Source organism: Podarcis cretensis, assembly GCF_951804945.1.
Source record: "Podarcis cretensis genome assembly, chromosome: 5".
In the NCBI taxonomy this organism is placed as follows: Eukaryota; Metazoa; Chordata; class Lepidosauria; order Squamata; family Lacertidae; genus Podarcis; species Podarcis cretensis.
In genome coordinates this window covers 1,651,410-1,671,819 of record NC_137174.1, presented here as the reverse complement: position 1 = coordinate 1,671,819, position 20,410 = coordinate 1,651,410, and the positions used below count along the sequence as shown (strand labels likewise).

The 20,410-nt window shown below is 45.1% G+C and overlaps 1 long non-coding RNA gene across 1 annotated transcript in view; it reads right to left on the bottom strand.

Annotated features, from left to right (window-relative positions):
- The window catches only part of LOC307215860, a 126,906-nt gene extending 112,208 nt beyond the window's left edge, over window positions 1–14,698 (bottom strand). Inside the window, exon 1 of the long non-coding RNA XR_013838684.1 lies at window positions 14,603–14,698. This is a non-coding gene — a long non-coding RNA (uncharacterized lncRNA). The remainder of the gene's footprint in view (window positions 1–14,602) is intronic.
- Window positions 14,699–20,410: the final 5,712 nt, after the last annotated feature.

Sequence of the window (20,410 nt, the reverse complement as noted above, 5' to 3'; positions counted from 1 at the left end):
CCCTTCTTTCTTCTGAGCTGCCCCTCCCAGAGCTGGTTTGACTTGACAGAAGTAGGAAAGGAGATGTCTGCTCTCAATGCCACTGATAAACAACACTTCAAGAAAATTTCAAAGTCCGTTTACAAAGTAAGAACATCAATTGAAATACACAAAAAACATAAAAACCAATTTAAAACACAAAAGCTAGCATAAGAAATCAGCAGCAGAAATAAGATAAATTCAAGTAGGAAATAGGAACGTCTTTATTTACTTCCCAAAAGAAACAAGTGATAAAATGAACTTCCTGAGGGTCAGGATTCCATCATTTCAGGGCCACCACAGGAGGAAAAAACCACTGCTTTGTTGCACAGATTTACATGTCGCAGGCACTTTTGTCCTTAAATCAAGCCCAAGAGCAACACTGTGGGCAAGTGCTTCTGTGAAGCATTAAAAAGGGACATTTCCCAGAGCTGAACTCTGCTTCCTTGTGAAATCTTGTGTGGCCATGTGGGTCATGAGTCCTTGGCTTTCCTGCCCAACTGATTCCTTCCCTTCGGGTAAAGCCTTGGTTTTTACACAGACTCTGATGTTTCCATTAATCACTGATAAAAAGGCAATGTAGAAATGCTATAAATGAAACAATGTCTAAGAAGCTGTCGCCTCTCCGCCTCTCCTTCCTTCCTTCCTTCCTTCTTTCCTTCCTTCCTTCCTTCCTCTTCTTCTTCTTCTTCTAACAACAGTTTTAGAGGGTTTTTCTTGTGTTTTTAAATGTTCATAGTCGTTCAAATATATGTTGGAAGTGTAAGAATAAGGAGGGGACATTTTAACATATGTGGTGGGATTGTAAGGTAATTAAAAAATTTTGGGAAATGATATACAACGAATTGAAGAAAATGTTCCATTTAACATTTGTTAAAAAACCCGAGGCATTTTTGTTGGGGATTGTAGGGAAAGACCTGCCAAAACAGAAATGAGAGCACAAAAGACACCAGGCTGACATGAGGTAGGATCTTGGATACTTAAGTCAATGCCCTCAGTATTATGACAGGTCAGACGCCCTTTCTTCAGGGATGAGACTAGAGGCACAAAGAAGGACAGGGAATTGCACTCTGAGCCAGCCCCAGAAGCACCTAAGAAACTAGAAGCAGTTGAAGACACAGAGTATGAGGTGCAAGAACTGGGGTAGAAGGGGTAGGGAGTAGGGAGAGTGTGGGAACACTGGGCTGGCAGTGGTGAGGAGCACAGAGAGGGGCTAGGGAGGGGCAGATGGGGCAGGGCTGCCCCAGGGGGCACTTGGCCGGTGGAGTGTGGTGGTGGGGAGCCACTGGACAGCTCCTTCGCTGTGCTGGCACTCTTCTTACCTGGCAACTAACTCTTTTCCTTTGAAGCAGAAGGGTGGGCTGCTGCTCTCTCTGGTTTTGCAACTGTGAGGGAAAGAAAACCTGGAGAGAGGAAGGGGTGGGGGCAGGCTGCTCTCTGAGCAAAGTTGGAGCAAACAGTAATGTGTACACAACCCAGCCAACCTCCTGAAATATCATTTCGTCTTGTTTTCTTCACCTCAATGTCCACCACCCCCTGTCCTTTTTGGAAACAGAATCTTTTGTCATGATTAAATAATTTAAATGGCAAGTTCACAAGATAAGCACTTGTTGCTTGCTTATAATGTGTGTGTGTGTGTGTGTGTGTGTGTGTGTGTGTGTTTGGATATAGAGGTCCACATACATGTTTACACCATGTGAATACATAATGAGGGCACTGCTGCAAACAATCAGCTACAAAAACTGAGTCTTGTTTATACTGAAAATAAAATACCTGCAATGAAAGAAATGTGACGCTGACATCCCTTCCTTTAATTTTCAAGGAAAATGTAGCCAATTCACTTTAAATTCTTTAATTGCAGTGGATCAGCAGCCAGCATTTTTTTAAGGAAACTTGTGGAGTGTTTATTTTGTTATTGTTTATTCTTTTATATTATTCTTTAGAGTTTTATACTGCAAGTCTTTACATGTCTACGCAGAAGTCCCACTGAATGAAGCCTACTCCTGGGCAACTGTGTAAAGATTGTGCAGTCGTATACTGCGACCTTAAGCATAATTACTCAGAATTAAGTCCCACTGAGTCCAACGGGATTTACTCAGATAGACCTCAGGTAGATAATCTGAAAATGGCCTCGGCCCAGTATACCTGAAGGAGCATCTCCTTCCCCATCGTTCAGCCCAGACACTGAGGTCCAGCTCCGAGGGCCTTCTGGCGGTTCCCTCACTGCGAGATGTGAGGTTACAGGGAATCAGGCAGAGGGCCTTCTTGGTAGTGGCGCCTGCCCTGTGGAACACCCTCCCATCAGACGTCAAGAAAATAAACAACTATCTGACTTTTAGAAGACATCTGAAGGCAGCCCTGTTTAGGGAAGTTTTTAATGTCTGATGTTTTATTGTATTTTTAATATTTTGTTGGAAGCCACCCAGAGTGGCTGGGGAAACCCAGCCAGATGGGTGGGGTATAAATAATTATAATTATAACTGTTGCACATGGAAGTTCTACTTTTGACAAACAATTCACTTTTACAGTCATAATACTTCTTAGGATTCGTCCAATGATCAATTAGTCTCTGAGGAGATCTACTTTTTAATGTGCTTTAAGAACAAATGTGTTGAGGGGTGTATAGATGTGCGTGTTGTGTATGCAAATGTGTGCTGGAAGGTGGGTGTGGGGGCCAAACAGAGTCTTTGACCCGGGTGCAAGAAAGCCTGGTTTTGTTTGACCACGCTTGACATGCTGGCTGTGGGGCTCCCAGATGAGGAACAGTGAGGGGGAGGCAAACTCAGTGACTGCCCCAGGTGGGAAAAGCCCCAGCTACGCCATTGTAGGGGAACCTGCACTTGTGCCTACCAGCAAACTGGTGCATTCCTGCCCTTGCCGCCTTCCTGTTCTGCCCCATCCCTGTCTGGCAAGCAGCAGAGGAGAGGGCAGCATACCAATACTGGCCAACATGCCCCCCTGGCAACTGGGCACTTTCACAAGAGCAGCCTGTGGTGCTCGCAGCTGCCTGGCCCAAGGCTGCCATGTCGTCCTCCTCTGACTCGGAAGAATTCATCTCAGACTGCTGCTGAAACAACAGCTAAGCTACTTGCAGCTTACAAGGTCAATGCTCACAGGAAAACACAAACAGATACAGCATGGTTTAAAGGGTGCAGTGTCAGCACCAGGGCTACAGGCTGAAGGAAAAAGGGAAGAGAAGAGAAAGAGGGCAGTACTGACAACAGAAGGAGGTGGTACAAAGGTGAGGAAAAAATGGTGAGTTGTCTCACATTTACAAAGCCAAGCTAGACCTGAACAAAACTGGAAGCTGAGAGACTCAGAGCAGACGGCCTGAGGGTGCTACTATACTGCTCTTATGGGACTTATGGGGCCAAGAAGATGAGAGAGGGAATTCGTGCAGGAGTCAGAATTGCTTCACACTCACTGGGACACTGGTGGATATGCGTGTGAAGGATAGATGTATATCCACGGACTCTATACATTTGCAAAGCTAAGCAGGGGCCAGTATGCTTTCAAATTTCACTTTTCTCTCAGATTCATTCTATAACCAGCCATATAAAGACAATAATAATGGCCAACTTACAGAATTGCCAGAAGGATTACTGGCCTGTGTCATGAAGCACTTTCAACATTCTAAACTACCCACAGAAAATACTGAGTAGTGTTTTTCACTGCCCCCAGATCCACATTCATATATTTGATTAAGAGATTACCAAAATGATCTAGAGGTGGGTGTGGGGAGGGGAGATCCCATCAATTCATGTGCTGCTGCTGCAGCAGCAGTGCGCACTTTAAGGAGCACATGCTGCACAGTAAACACTCATTGTGAATCTGTACTATATGATGTTTGCCTTGTCAACAGCTTCAGCTCACAGAGCAGATTAAAGAAGTCAAAGCAACAATGACTCCAGTATATTAGTTACTGTTTGGTAATAGCTAATTTGGAAAGTTATTTAAAAATAAAATTAAATCAGTGTTTTTTTGTGTGGTATGCGAGTATAGCTAGCTACAGATATAGATATTTTTGCTCAAATAATCCTTTGGTAAACAGTCATACTTAACATTTGAATAATGCAGTACCTTTATTTTTTTTTATATTGACCACTTATAACCATGCAGAACTGACCAAATCTTTGGAAAATAAATATTACTCAGCATGGGAAACTGAAGCCAGTTCTGACAGAGTGCTACAAACTTGGCTGAAACCTGCCTTGCAAATAAATTCACAGAAGTTAATAGCCAATTAATAGACCACAGAAAAATTATGAACCCGCTGGCCTACACATCTTCAACATTAAGCCATTTGTTTGAACATGTCATAACAATCTTTTTAAATTTTTGTTGTCACCTGGATGCAATTCTCACTTGCCACAAGCACCCAAGCAAATGACCATTGCAAAACCAAGATGAAAGTATATGAGCGAAGAAGTATCGTGAAGGGTATAAGCACAACGTGAATGACACCATTTCATTTTGGATTGGAATATCTGGAATAATTTCCATCCACAATGTATTCTGGTAATGTGCAGGACTCTCTCAGCAGTTATTCTGGCTGCATTATTGTTATAAAGATGCGCACAGGAGTCAATTTCTAAGTGTTTTAACAATGTTGTGATTAGCAGCATGGATTTGTCAAGAATAGATCCTGCCAGATAAATTTTATCTCTTTTTAAAAATATTGGTGGATTGTAGGAATGCTCTGGATCAAATCATCTTGATGTCAGCTCATATTTTGGTTAGCAAACTGTTTATAGTATAGATGGTGATACAAACAATACTCAATGAGTGCTCATCTATGATTTCCCATCAAATGGGGGGAGGCTCTGTTGTGGGCCCAAAACCTTTCAAGATGTCATTCAATTATTTAGGTGATGGGGTAGAGAAAATCCTTATCAAGTTTAGAGATGACAAAAACTCTGAGCAAAATCTAACACCTCCTCAGAATACAGCAATAAAATTCAAAATGACTTTGATAGGAGACTGGCCTGAAACAGACAAAAAGGAAAAGGAAATCTTAAGAATAAGATTCTGACTACACGTCAGGAAGAACTCTCTGATAATAAGAGCTGTTCAACAAAGGAACAGTCTTCCTTGGGAGGTGGTGGCCTCTCCTTCCTTGGAGGTTTTTAAGCCGAGGTTGGTTCTCCATCTGTCATGGATGCTTTAGCTGAGATTCCTGCACTGCAGGGGGTTGGACTCGATGACCCTTGGGATCCCTTCCAATTCTATAATTCTATGATTCTATGAAACCAACTTAAAAAGAGAGAGAAATGCAACATTCTGCATTTAGGCTAAAACTAAAATAAAACATGCAGGATTGGAGATACCTGGCTTGGCAGTGCTACATGTGAAAAGGAACTTGGGATTGTAGTCAATCACAAGTCAAATATAAATCAGCCGTGCAGCATAGTTACAATAAAGGATAATGTGATTTTAAGCTGTATTAATAGAACAGTTTCCAAGTTTTGGGGTGTAAAATATCCACTTTATTCTGCATTAGTACAATTGCATCTGGAGTACTGTGTCCAGTTCCAAGCACCACACTTTAAGAAAGGTATATGAATATGGAATGGATTCAGAAGCAAACAACAGAAATGTTCAATGGTATGGAAACAAGTCCTAGGAGGAAAGATGAAAGAAACTGACTATGTTTCGCCTGGAGAAGACTGATGGGGAATACTATACCCGAAGGGTTGCCACAAAAAGGGGGCAAAGACTTGTGTGTTTTTTTGCCCCAGGACAAGATCTAAAGGGCTCGGGTTACAATTAAGAAGTCTCCAGCTGAACTTCAGGAGAAACGTCTTGATGATATGAGCAGTTTGATAATAGAACTAAGGCCCTTAATAAACTGATTCTTGCACACCTAATGTCAGCACTCTTCACACAGTCAGTTCCAACCTGCACACAATCACTGCCGATATGAGCAAGCCCTAAAGTTGCATGGAGAAGTTGATGTTTATTCTCACTCATGACAGCCATGTATGTAGGTTATATTGTGCTGCCAGATTATCTTTTCTGAAATCAACATTTTATTAATTAGACATCTATTTCAAACAGGTGTACATATTTGCAATTTAAAAACAAACCAATTCCTGCCCTAAGGTAAGCATTGAAACTTTGTTGCCTTCAACAAGTATATGATCATTTTCCTCAAGTCCTGTTTTGTCCAAATTGTCAATTCACAAGTTACTCATCTACTGGTATAATTTCTAAGTATTATGGAAGTAAAGTATTGCAATGGCTACAATCCTGAATATTCCTGAACACACCAATGTAGAACTACTGTACTGTGTTTCCAGACAACTATGTATGGATTGAGAATTAACAGCTCAATATATTTCTTTTTACATAAAATTAATAAGTGAAACTAAACCTCTGCCTGTGGGCCAGAACTGTCTGCAATAGAATTACTGCACATACCTTACTCAGCAAAATATCAACTAGCTAAGATATTTCTCTCTCTGCCAATGACATTTTTGCAGAAGGCCCTACAATTTTTTTTAAACTATCAGCCAAATGAGGGTGACCAAAATTAAAAACAAAATCAGCTAATACCTGAACAGAAAGCAACAGGTTAGTCACCAACTACAGTATTTCTCTTTGTTTCTTTTACTGCAATACAGAGTTTTCTTAAAAATGTTCCATTCTCTCTGGGATGGTACTTTAGTGGAACTAGATACATGTAGCACTTTATTTAAATTAGTCAAAACCATAATATTTCCTCATAAAGACTAGAAGCAAGAATAACGAGTGTTTGTGAGGAGGGTCCCCCTATCCTTTGATAAGCAGAAATTCACCAGGTGAAGCTTCCAGCATAGAGTTTTACTGATAAGGAGACTTTAGAGCAGCTGATATAGGCACAGCCGTTCCGCCAGGGAGAAAAGGGAAGCAGCACTACTTGTGTACATTATACATTATCCAGACATCCTAGAATCATAGAACTGTGGAGTTGGAAGAGCCATCAGGTGCAGTGCAAGAATTTCAACTAAGTCATACCAGGAAGGAGAGTCCACCACCTCTCTGTGGACTAAGCTGCAATCCTAGAGTACCCACTTACTTAAATCCCATTGAACTCAACAGAATTTACATCTACACAAATATGTACTATAAGATGATCAATAAACTATCATTTAACCCAACATGATCTCTAGACAATTCTACATTTCTGAGGCACATTCCTTCTTCTGCCCCATTTTCCTATGTAAAAGTTTTAATATCGTAAAAGTCTGCATGTTTTGTCCTCTGTGAATAACCTGAGGCCACGATACTGAAAACTAGAGGAACAGGTGTCTGGATATTTGAAAAACAAAAGATCATTTTTAAAAAGATCTTATAAGATACATCATTTAAATATTTGTTTTTAGCGGCGCCTCACACTGATCCTCTTTGATTCCATGAGAGGGGACTTCATACAGACAACAGATAAAAATCCTAAAGGACAAACGAACCCCCAAAGCAACCGGAGAACAGAAGGAACAGAAAAGGAATGAGAGATCATAAAAACAATGCTAATAGTAGCAAGAATATAACTTTCTCTCACACACAGAAGCACACACAAAATCTTTGTATATGTGTAGTTTCTCATCCCATCTGAAATAACTGTGTGTGTGTGTGTGAAATAATAAAACTATTTTACAGCAGAACCATTTAAAGGAGGAAGAGCAGGCGTTTAACTCAAGTCAACAATGGAGAAGACATGGAGTGAAGATATTTCTAAGAAATCCAGGATTGTTTCTGTGCTTTAACAGGGGGTGGAGAACCTTTTATTTCTTTTCCATTTTCTTTAGAGGGAGAGGGACACACCAAACATTTTTTAGAACTCCCACCCATGTGGCTTCCAGGCAGTGACCCCAGAACTGCATATTGGGGGGGGGGGTGTGACCAGGACAACATCCCCCCTTCCTTGCCAACCCCCTTCTCCTCTTCGCCCTCCCCACCAAGACTTACTTTTTCCCCTCTTTCTAAGCTGGCTTGGCAGCTGCCCTCAGCCTCTTCTGACTCTGCCAGGCGGCGCTTCGGAGCCTCCTCTGCGGGGAGCGGGACCCCCTCTCCGCGGAGAGCAAGAGGGCAGCAGCAGCAGGAGGAAGAGGAGGAGGAAGCGCGGCGAGCGAGCTCTTTCTTCCTCACTGAAGATGACTCGAGGGGAGCCGGGGAGCCCGTCGCCCGGTCGCGTTCTCCAAAGCCGCGGCTCATAGGAAAGGCAGAGCCGACACCTTTAACAACTGAATGTGGGGAACAAAACAAACGGGGAGTTTGGCTGGTCAGTCAACTTGCAGGCTGCTGCTGCTGCTGCTGCGGCTGCCGCGGGGATGAGGTCATCGGTGTAAAAATAAAAGCGATGGCGTCATTGGAAACCAATCCCCGGGAATGAGCTCCGCCTGAGGGAAGAGGGGCGGCTCCGAGGGGGGGGAGGGAGGGGGGAGGCCAGCCCTTCCTGCGCAGAGACCTGCCCCCAGGCACCGGGAGGCAGAGGAGCCCGGGCAGCAGCTCCGCCAACTCGCCCGGCCGGGCCTGCAGCTCCCTCAACTCGCGGGCCTGAAGCTGGGACCAGAAAGAGAGAGAGAGGCCTCCCTCCCGCCCTCCCTCCCGCTGCTGCTCTCCCTCCCCCCCCCTTCTTCTTTAAATGTTTGTAATATGTCAGAGCATTTCTAAAGTGCCAAGTCACGGGGAAAGGCCGGGACTGCGTGCACCAAAGGCCTTGGTTAAAGCACATCCTAAAAGTGCCTAGAGGATCTCCTGGCCTCGTGGGAGGGCAAGCCCGGACTGCAGCAGCTGCACTTGGTCATTCCCTGGGGGTCCAGATTTGCACGTGGCAGTGAGCAGCCCAAGGGGCTGAGGAGGAGAGGCCCTCCGTCAACACCCCTGAGGGGCAAGCGAGGGCCAGGCTGAGCCCTGCCCTCATAGCTTGTGTCCAGCAGACCAGGGAGCAGAGGTCGCAGGCCAGTCCACCGCCCCCCAGACCGGGGGGGGGGCTGGAAAAAGAGGCGAGGGGGGCAGTTAGTCCTCCCCCCCCCAGACCCAGCCGCTGCTCTTACCTTCCCAGGGGCTGCCGCAGAGGGAGCTCCTGGGCTCGGCTCTCTGGCCCGCAGGGGCACCAGGGCGGGGGACAAGGGCTGGCTTCAGAGAGGGGCTGCTTAAAATGATGCCGAGCCCCCTCCTTGTACCACCATAAACCATTAAGACCATATTCATGGAAGTAAATCTTACTCTGCTATGAGTGATAGCCAAGGAAAGAAGATGATCCTAATTATAAAGATCAACTATTAACTTCCTCCCTGTGCACATCAAGTGCAAATCAAGTGCACATTCTAACCAATCGAGATTTTGCAGTCTGCATTGGAGACAGGGAAAATATCAAAATTCAGTTTTGGTCTCATGAAGGAATGAATTATATCTTAATTTAATCCTGTTACCTAAAAAATATTAACAGATTGTTCCTTTATTCACTTATCTAATGATGCATATAACCATCTAACATGGATATACATGTTACAATAACTAATGGCACCTTTTTTTCCAATGATGTGAGGAAGAAACAAATGCTGACCTGCAATGACTTACAGATTTAATTCATCTTTAGAAGTAGTTTGCAAATTACCTGAAGTGATTTGTTTTACATTTGAAGGAACTAAAATCATTCCCCATTGTTGTATTGAAAACATCTGTTGTTTCCTACATATTGGAGGGAAACAAAATGAGCACAAACTCCTGGAAAGATTGCAGAGTTAACAACCATTTTTTAAGCTGTCATCTTCATAGCATTTACAATAAGTGCGGGGCCAAGGTTGTTTGCCACTCTAGGTAGAGTGATTCATGAATGTGTATGAATTTTTTAAATAAAAGCCCTGCCAAATAAGACCATCGAATGCACATCCTGATTCGCACATGTGCCTCTGGAGAACTGAAAAGTAGATTCTGAAGGCTTACATTAATTCCATGGTGGGCCATCTCCACAACATGAACTTTCACTCCCCAAAGCTTGCTGGAAGACACATCTCTGTTCTGCTGTATGCAGACAATGCAGCAATACTCTCAAGAACACCTACTGGGTTCAAAAGAGCACTGAGAGCACTAACACAGTACTGCAAGCTAGAACTCAACTATCAGAAAACTAAGATCATGGCATTTGCCAAACGCCCTATGAGCTGCTCTTGGAGCATAGATGGCCACAAGATTGAGCAGGCCTCTTGTTTCAAATATCTGGGGGTAGTTTTTCATTCTGCTGGCAGTAGGAAAGCCCATGGGGGTTGTGTAGCTGATATTGCTCAGAGGAGCTCATCTGCAATCCTTAAATTTCTTAAAACGAGATGGCTACTATATACCTGCAGCATGCAAATTATTCGAAGCCAAACCAATAGCACAACTTCTCTATGGTGCCCAGCTGGGCCCCTTCTCCATTTTTGCACCCCTAGAACTTGTGCAAGTCCCAAAATGTGTCCCTAATGCCACCCTGAGACTAGAGACAGGTCGAGGCTAGAGTGTGGGTGACCATACTCAACTACTGGCTCAGACTATCTTTATTTCCCCTTGGACTTGCCCCACTAACTATGAATGATGATTTCCAATCCACATGGAAGCAGGCAGTGGCAACTAAAATCTCAACCCTGAGTTTCTCTCCAGGTTTGCTACTCAGCATGGGATACGAACAGGCCAAAGTTCTCATAAAACAACATGTTGTAGACACTGAGCACTGACTGGATCTAGCCAGGACCCCAACTTTTATTGCCAATGAATCCTCCAGGTACTCTGCCTCCCCTATGGCATATCTAGCTAAACTCAAAGTCCCTAAACACAGGAGGGCCTTTACCTTGGCTCATGCCCTCCCCTCTGCTGTCCTTGAAGGCTGATACAGAAAGATTGCTTACCTGGAGAGACAATGCCCCTGTGACTGGACAAATAGAACAACAGAGCATGTGCTTCTCCAGTGTCTTTATTATAGACATTCGTACTAGCCTCATTTTACCGTCTCTGCATAAGTACCCAGGGTGCATAGGACAATTCTGTACCGCCCTGCTGCCTTGAGAGACCAACCCTGCTACAACATACAACGTTGCCAGATTCTGCACAGCAGCATTCAAAATTCATCGAATGATGACCTGTGCCACAAACTAGATATAATGAGCACTTGTATTAGAGTGCTTTGTAGACTGATAGCTATAGTCTTATATATATTAACCCACTGCTTTTTTTCCTAAAAAAATGTTTAGGGGTACCCTCATTTTCCTACTCGTATTGAAATACTGCCCCTCAATGAGGCCAAACTTAGATTCACAAAATGTTTAGGGGTATGCGTACACCTGCTTCCCCCCAGAAAAAGCACTGTATTAACTTTTTATGCTCTTCTACTGTTGTCTAATGTTCCGAACCCTTGTTTTAGACTCTCTTAGCTTCTTTTCGATCCTTATAGATTTTGATATGTGCTTTCTGTTTTAACCCTTTTTAGTTTTTTAAAACTTTTTTTAGATTTTAAATTATTGTACCCCTCCCTCCTTATGCTGGTCTACGATCATAATAAAGATCTGTTGTTGTTGTAGACCAGGGGTCGGTAAACTATGGTCCCTGGGCCAAATCAGGCCCACCAGGCTCGTAAATCCAGCCCGTGGACCCTGCCGCCCACTCGGTCAGTCCCCGCACGCTGAGCTAAGCCGGTGCAGCATTTCCTTCAGAAGAAGCCGCAGACGCCTCACTGTGCGGGGACTGACTTCCGCAACACTGGCACTGCTTTGGATTGGCTGCAGGAATCTTTCTGATTTGAAAGAGATATAGAGCTGGGTATCATCCGCATACTGATGAACACCCAGCCCAAACCCCCTGATGATCTCTCCCAGCGGCTGCATGTAGATGTTGAAAAGCATGGGGGAGAGGACGGAACCCTGAGGCACCCCACAAGTGAGAACCCAGGGGTCTGAAAACTCCACCACCACTTTCTGAACACACCCCAGGAGGACTGAGTGGAACTACTATATAACAGCGCCCCCAGCTCCCAGCCTCTCTAGATGGTCCAGAAGGATGTTATGGTCAAAGGTGTCAAAAGCTGCTGAGAGATCCAGCAGAACTAGGAAACAGCTCTCACCTTTGTCCCTAGCCCGCCGAAGATCATCAACCAGTGCAACCAAGGCAGTTTCAGTCCCATGATGAGGCCTGAATCCCAACTGGAAGGGATCCAAATGGTCTGCTTCTTCCAGGCGTGCCTGGAGTTGTTCAGCAACCACCCACTCAATCACCTTGCCCAAGAATGGAATATTTGAGACTTGGCGATAGTTGGCTATATTGACCACATCTAAAGATGGTTTTTTAAGAAGCGGTTTGATAACCGCCTCTTTCAGCGGGTCTGGGAAGGCTCCCTCACAGAGAGAAGCATTCACCACCCTGTGAAGCCCATCGCCCAGTCCTTCCCGGCTAGCTTTTATAAGCCAGGATGGGCAAGGATCCAGGAGACAGGTGGTTGGCTTCACTCGTCCAAGCAGCCTGTCCACATCCTCGGAGGTAACAGATTGGAATTGATCCCACACAACTTGACCAGACAGGACTCTAGCACTCTCCCGCCCTAGCCCTGCTCCAATGGTGGAGTCTACCTCTTCCCGAATCTGAGCAAATTTATCTGCAAAAAACTTTAATTAATAAGTGGTACAGCTAGGACTGGACTTTGGAGCCTCCCTCACCCAAGCACCCAGAGCAGGGTCGGCCTGTTCATGAGGCAGACTAAGGCAGCTGCCTCAGGCAACAAAATCCAAGGGGCGTCTCTGTGGGTGTGTCCCCAATGCTGCTGCTATGGGAGAAGCAACAAGAAGCAGCTGCAGCAGCCTCCAGGTTCAGGAGAAAATGCACAACAGCCCTGTAAGATTGCATAAGAGCCCCACGAGATCTTGCCAGAACCTGGAAACTATGGCCTCACAACCCTGGTAAGCAAGGCTTCAGCAGGGGTGGCAAGCGGAGCAGGTGGCAGGCATGCAGCGAAGCACCTTCACATGTCACCATTGGCAGCGAAGCAGAACAGTCAGGATTTTTGTTAAGGGGGCAGGACTTTTGTGGGGGAGGGGCAGAACTGATGTGATTGGTCAGTTAAGTATTTCTATTGTTTTCTGGCTACGCCCATGCGTGCTGCCATGACTCAAAGTGGCAGGTGAAGGGAGCGGTAACAAGTATGCCTGGTGTCAGTACCTTAGGTGATGCTAGCTGCTACATAATCCATTCATTCTTCGTATTATTAAAAACAGTTTAGAGCTATGGGGCAGCCGGCCAGACATATATGTGGTAACCAAAGTAAATTTTATGATGTCTTCCTTTTAAAACTACATTATCCCCCTTCTATTATAAAATAAGGGACACGGGCGGCGCTGTGGTTAAACCACAGAGCCTAGGACTTACTGATCAGGAGGTTGGCAGTTCGAATCCCCGCAACCGGATGAGCTCCCGTTGCTCAGTCCCTGCTCCTGCCAACCTAGCAGTTCAAAAGCACGTCAAAGTGCAAGTAGATAAATAAGTACCGCTCTGGCGAGAAGGTAAAGGGCGTTTCCATGTGCTGCTCTGGTTTGCCAGAAGCGGCTTAATCATGCTGGCCACATGACCCGGAAGCTGTACGCCAGCTCCCTCGGCCAATAAAGTGAGATGAGCGCCGCAACCCCAGAGTCTGCCACGACTGGACCTAATGGTCAGTGGTCCCTTTACCTTTTTATTACAAAATAATGCTTATTCCCAAGTAAATGCCTTTAGGATCAGGGCAGAAGTAAAAATGCCACATTTTCTTCCTGTAGCTATGGTTGTGCTAGGATTTAAGTGGGTTAAGTGCCTGTGCTCACTGTTGATATATGTATAAGTCATTACTATATTGTTTGTTCATTTGCTCTAATATATCTAGAACGCAGAAGCCATTGCCAAATGGCATGGCCATGGAAAGGAAGGGTTTCAGAGAAGAGTGGGGTGTTAATTGTATGCTCCACAGGTGAAGTGGTCTGTGGAGCTATCCAAGGCTTGCTAAGGCTGTTAAGATGAGAGTCCCACATTACCTAGCTTTCATCACCACTGATCATCAGGACATACTTGCTTTCTCTCACAAGTTTGGAAATTGCTGACAAAGACAATATAGTAATTGGGCTAGGAGGACCAGTGACCTGAAGCATCTGATAAGGCATTTGAGAAAATTTGCAAATGATCTAATTGATTGGCTACTTTGTGTGTGGAGTGCTAAGCTGACCACCAGGCAGGTCGTGGCTTTCTGCCAACCTGTTCCATCTGAAAGGTCAGGAGTTAGTACTGTAGACCCATTGCCTCTTTGGTTAATGTTTATATGTGGGATATTATAGTAACAAAGTCTCTGGTTAATAAATAGCTTTGCTGTGTAAAGATTGAAGTGGAGCGGGGGAGGTATATTTTAGAAAAAGGCACACCTCTCTCCACTGTATAGCTCAAGTTTGATGTTTAAATTATTAAGCATTGTTTACGACTAGGAAATGTGGGTAATGTGAGTGGAAATGTGGCCATAAGGATAGGCTGAGAGGGTAGCTGAGTGCTGGTCATTGTTCACCTCCGTATGTCCACTTGACCATTTACAGTGGTACCTCGGGTTACATACACTTCGGGTTACATACACTTCAGGTTACAGACTCTGCTAACCCAGAAATAGTACCTCGGGTTAAGAACTTTGCTTCAGGATGAGAACAGAAATCGTGCTCCAGCGGCGCGGCAGCAGCGGGAGGCCCCATTAGCTTTCTCTCAGGTCTCTCAAGTGGTGCTTCAGGTTAAAAACGGACCTCCGGAACAAATTAAGTACTTAACCCGACGTACCACTGTATTTCCAGGTTACTAAGGATAACAGTCTTTGCCCCTTTTTTGATGAGAGAGTGGAGGTTGTTAATAATACTTCGCATTTATGCATCAATTTCAAGCTTTCCAATCACTTCACATATATTATCTAGTTGAAATCCCTGTAAAAGGGGCCAGGAAACATATGACTCTCCAGAATGTTTATTTAGCAAGGTTTGTACAGGGCTTAAATAAAAATCTCTAAGTGTATGGTATAGTATAAAATACAAAATTATCCTAATGAAAATTAAATCAACAGTTTTAAAAACAACTCTACATAATAAAATTATGTGTCTAGGTAGGCTTAACTAAACAAAAAAGGTTATAGCAGGCAGGGCTGTCTTAACCATATGCAGCGCTGGGGGGCAAAGATCTGCCCAGCAAGCCTCCCCGGTTTTTAGGGGGGGAACCCCAGAGTTGTCAACCTTTTTTGCAAACCAGCTGGAGGCGGTGGGCGGCTGTGGCTCATGGTGTGAGCAACATGCGCTGGGAGCGCCTCTTCACGGCCCTACGCCAATCCCAGGTGCACAGGAGGGTGGAGTGGGCCGGCCGGCTGCCTCAGCACCTCGCTGTCTCACTCACCCCCAACTCGTGGCGCAGAGCTACCCGCTCTAACCACTGTGCCATGCTGCCTCCACACTGACCCACCTGCCGGGGTCGGTGCACCTCTGCCAAATGCGGCTGCGGTCTCGGGCCCTGTGCGAATCCTGCGAGAGCAGCTCTTCTTGTTTACCTGGCAGCAGGAGAAGCCGCAACCCTCCTTCCTCCCAGGGAAGAAGTGGAGTGAAGATCTGCTTCGGGAGCATGCAGGGAAGAAAAAGCTGCCTGGGGATGTGCTGCCCGTGTGGACCCTGCTGCCGGCCTTCCCTCATGGCGGGGCCAGCCTACCTGGCAACCAGTCCCACCGGATGCTGTCGGCGGCATCCTTCCCAGCAAACACAGTACGACTCCCCATTCAAAGCGCGAACAGGATGCTGGGTAGCACCCTTTTCCTCAACAGGGCAATCGGGGGCTAAGCCTACGTCTCCAGCATGCAAGCAGAACATAGAAATGTGACAATATGGCATGAACAAAGGGCCAACCAGGCACCACTCGCCTCCCAAACGGTCTTTCTCCCGTTACTGGACCCCAGCCCTGAGGCGATGTTGTTTTCTTCGAGGTGGGGGAACTACACTGCCCATGAGACGGTGAAACCAAGCGGCGAAATAGAAGCTCCAATGGGCAGGCTCTTCCCTGGACTCCAACTCTTGGGCCCCGGACTCTTGGCCTGGCGCCCCTGGGTGCCCCGCACCCCTGGCACCTATGGTTAAGATGGCCCTGATAGCAGGCATAGAAGATTATACACCAAAGAAACCTGCCTAATATTAACAGACAGAGAGTTTGAGTTATTAACATCTGGTTTTATCAGTAATTTTCAATGTTTTAATTTTTTTTTACATAAACTATTTAGATTAAACAGGGATGTTTGTGAGGGCATTTTGATGGGGAAGCCCAGAGTGCTGCTTAATGGTATGCATGGTACCAAGAGACATGGATGCTGAGGGAACTGCTGCAGTGCCCTGCAACACCTGAACCAGGCTGTGAAAAACTATACCTGCAGCAAGTGCAAGGTGGTTGCCTTGCTGGAAGAGAAGCTACAAGAACATGAGCTTCACCTACAAACACTTTGAATATGGGACAAGATAAGAAATTTCCTAATAGAGCAGAGTGGACTGTCCACTCTTCTTCTTCTTCTTCTTCTTCTTCTTCTTCTTCTTAATAATAATAATAATAATTTAATTATACCCTGCCCATCTGGCTGGGTTTCCCCAGCAACTCTGGGCAGCTTCCAACAAAATATAAAAATATAATAGTCTGTTAAACATTAAAAGCTTCCCTAAACAGGCCATGTGGTGCTGCTGGAGCTGCAAATTCTGTGCCCTCACTTTGGACACCGATTCTGGGCTAGAGGAGCAAGCCAGCAGCTGCAGACCTCAGAATATACTGACGTGGCTATGGAAGGTACAAAACAATTCCTGCCACTCCCTAGAGGAGGAAGAGACATGTAAACGTGGTAGGTGACTCCCTACTGAGGGGGACTGGGGCAGCAGTGTGTGGAGGTAACAGGATGTCCCGGGAGCTGTGCTGTCTTCCAGGTGCAAAGAGTCATGATGTTACAGAGAAGCTGCAAGTCTTATAAAGCCTGCTGACCATTACCCCTTCCTTCTGATTCATGTGGGTACAAACAATATTGGCAAACACAGTCTTCAACATATAGCAAGGGACTACGGGCAGGAAGCTGAAGAGACTTAGAGCACAGATGGTATTTTCATTACTCCTTCCTGTCGAAGGTCATGGCCCAGAAAGACAGAGGAAAATACTGGAACTAAACCACTAGCTGTGCTGATTGTGTTATCAGGAAAGGTTTGGTTTTGGAGGCCATCGTCTCCGGCAGTGCTTTTTTCCCTAGAAAAAGAGGTGTCGGTACTCACCATGAAGTTGTTACAGTAAGTCCCACACTTTTTAACAACAACAAAAAATAGGTGCTGGTACTGTGTACCTTTGAGTACCCCCTGAAAAAAAGCACAGGTCTCCAGTTCCTTGAGGAAGGACTTGTGGCAAAATGGATTGCACCTTAACAGTGGTTAATAAGCGTGTGGTTGCTAAGAGTCTTGTGACCCAGATCAGGAGAGGTTTAAACTAAATCCTGAGGGAGAGGAAGACAATATTATGGACGACAGGGGAACACCTGGTACTGGGCATAATAGTTTCATTGATGCACAGGAAACTGTGGTGGTGCTACAGAAATCTGCTAAGGGACATGAAACTACAAGAAGGAAGCAGCTGGAGGGAATAGCTCATGGTTTCAGTTTTCTCTATACTAATGCACAGAGTATGGGAAACAATAAAGATGAATTCAAGCTTTTATTATAGAATGGCAAATATGACCTGGTAGGTAGGGTTGCCATATATTGAAGAGCAAAAAAGAGGATAGCCCAAGCAGGAGAAAGAAGCAGGTGAGCATGGGGGGGGGGGTTATTGTGGATGTGCGCCTCTTTCCCTGGCCCAGGCTGGCAGTGGCTGTGGCATGCAGAACAGCCCAAGATGCCTGAGCCCAAGCCACCCCCCCCAAACCCAGACATTTCCTTTAAAATGTAAAAATCCGCCCAGGTGGGCATGTTGGCCCCCAAAAGAGAACATGTCTGCATTTTCCTGGACATATGGCAACCCTATGGGTAGGCATTACTGAAACCTGGTGGGATGAGACACATGACTGGAATGTAGAAATGAAGGGGTATAACCTGTTCAAATGGAATAGATGAAACAGGAAAGAAGAAGTAGGAGCATTATATGTAAAAGATGTGTACAGTTGTGAAGAGATCCATGACTTGGAGCATTAAAAGCAGATTGAGAGTACCAGGTATTTGGGTAAAAATTGCAGGAGAGAGAAACAACTGTTACCTAACAACTGTTAGTGTGGGTCTCTACTACAGACTTCAAAGCCAGACTGAAGATTTGGATGATGTTTTCCTACAACAGATTATAACACATTCAAAAAGCAGACATATGATAGACATGGGAAACTCCAACCACCATTGCAGTGGTAGTTATCTATCATTCTAAGCAGCATATAAATCCTGTTAAATAAAATAAACTGGAAACTTTAAGCTGAGTTCTGTTGTAGTCAATGCATGGGGCTCTTAGGAATAAGAATATGACTGCAAAATCAGTTTAACCAGTATAGATTGTAATGTTTCTGTTTTTCCATGTAGAGACTCCTACTGCAGTTTACAAAAATTTCCTTGTCCTGTAATATAAGTCCTGGGACAGGCTGACCTGTGATCAAACTAAAGTGTTCTGAAACAGTGGCCTGCTTGAATAAAGGAAAAGACCTGTCACAAATGTCACAGTGCCAAATAGCAAATCAACTGGACTGAATAATAATCTGCAGCATGTTTTGGCAAGGTGTCTTCTTCACAAGCAAAAACATCCGCTGTTATGTACTGAAGTTCTCACCCTGGGCCAGCAGGGGGATACTGTAGATAGTTTTCACTCAGGTCCACATATACAAATAAGGGATCGAAAGTGACGTTCAGTGATTGGATAGTTACAGAAAATGGTTACTGTTGCGTTCTAGTGGAGCTCTATATAAGCAGGCTGGCTGAACCCTTCAGTTCAGTTCTGTTCTGGCCTGTGAATAAACAAGAGCTGTTTGAAAAATCGCTGTGTCGTCTGACACGTTCACCCACAACTTAACACTGGTGACGAGGATGGGATGGATGGACAACAGAGCACAGCCAGATGTGGCTGAATCACTGAGCTGAAACACCCAGCGAAATCACTGAACAGAACCAATTCAGAGCTGACCGTTCTGGCTAGAGCACTGTGTTCCATCCATCGCCTCCACATCAGCATCAGAACCATGGCTTCATTTGTGCCTCTACAGCCGTTTGCGCCAGCCTCTGAATCATGGGACTCCTACCTCGCTCGGTTCAACTGCTACCTCCAAGCCAACGAGCTGACGGAAGTATCACAGGAGCATAAGCTCAGCCTCTGTGGGCCTGAGGTGTTTGAGATGGTCCGAGCATTGGTTGCGCCTGTAGCAGTCCAGGCAACACCGTGGGACACGATTCAAGAGAAGCTCCGCAACCACTATGCGCCAAAGCCGTCCAAGATTGCTGCCCGCCATGCGTTCTACCTCTGGAACAGACACTTACAGATGGTGAGGCTCCACCTACACCTCCCTCACAAACTGCAGGCGTGGAGCTGAACCAAGCCGCTTCAGAGGGTCTGCCGGACTTCCCACAGACTCAGACCACTACCGTGCCTGACATTCCGCCAACTCCACTTGCAGATGTTCCACCCACAGCAGCGGATCCAGGGGACTTGGTTTCAATGCCACCTAGGGTCGCGCCACAGCCTCAGCAAGAATCGGGCGGCCCCCGGACCTGGGTACCGGTCCCCGGCGGTCTGGCAGAGTTTCCAAGTGCCCAACCTATTTATTTATTTATTTTTAAAATGATATTTATTAAAATTTCCAAAAAATCCAGAATAAAAAAAGAAAAAAGAAAAAGAAAAACATTTGCATTTAAAACCTTACTTTCATTAACATCTTTCCAGGACTTCCCCATCCCTCCCCCTCTTGTAGTCCATTTCCATTAGATTAATTCCACAAGTTCTTACCCCAAATTTTAAAACCTTATTATAATTATAGTTAGCCCATTGTTCAATTTAATTTATCTTGTATAACCATTTCTCTTTATATTTTTTATACTTCCCTAAGATCGACCCCAGTTCCCTTCCACGAATTCCCCCTTTTTTGTCACACAAAGTAAAACAAAAGAAAATAAAAAGATATAATTTTACAGCCTTTGGGTTCCTAATCTCCCTCCCCCCTTTCCCGGTTTCGATCCCCAAAATCCATCCATCTATCTACTGCCAGCCTGGAGATCCCACGTCCATATCTAAATCTCTCTCAATTCCACTTTGCCGTCTTTTTGGTAGTCTTTAGTTTCAAAAGGCCCAATCTCAGAGAAACTCTCAGAAAAGATCATTCTTCTTCCATCCAGACCTCTATATTTAAGAGTAAAACTCAAATTCTGTATCTTGA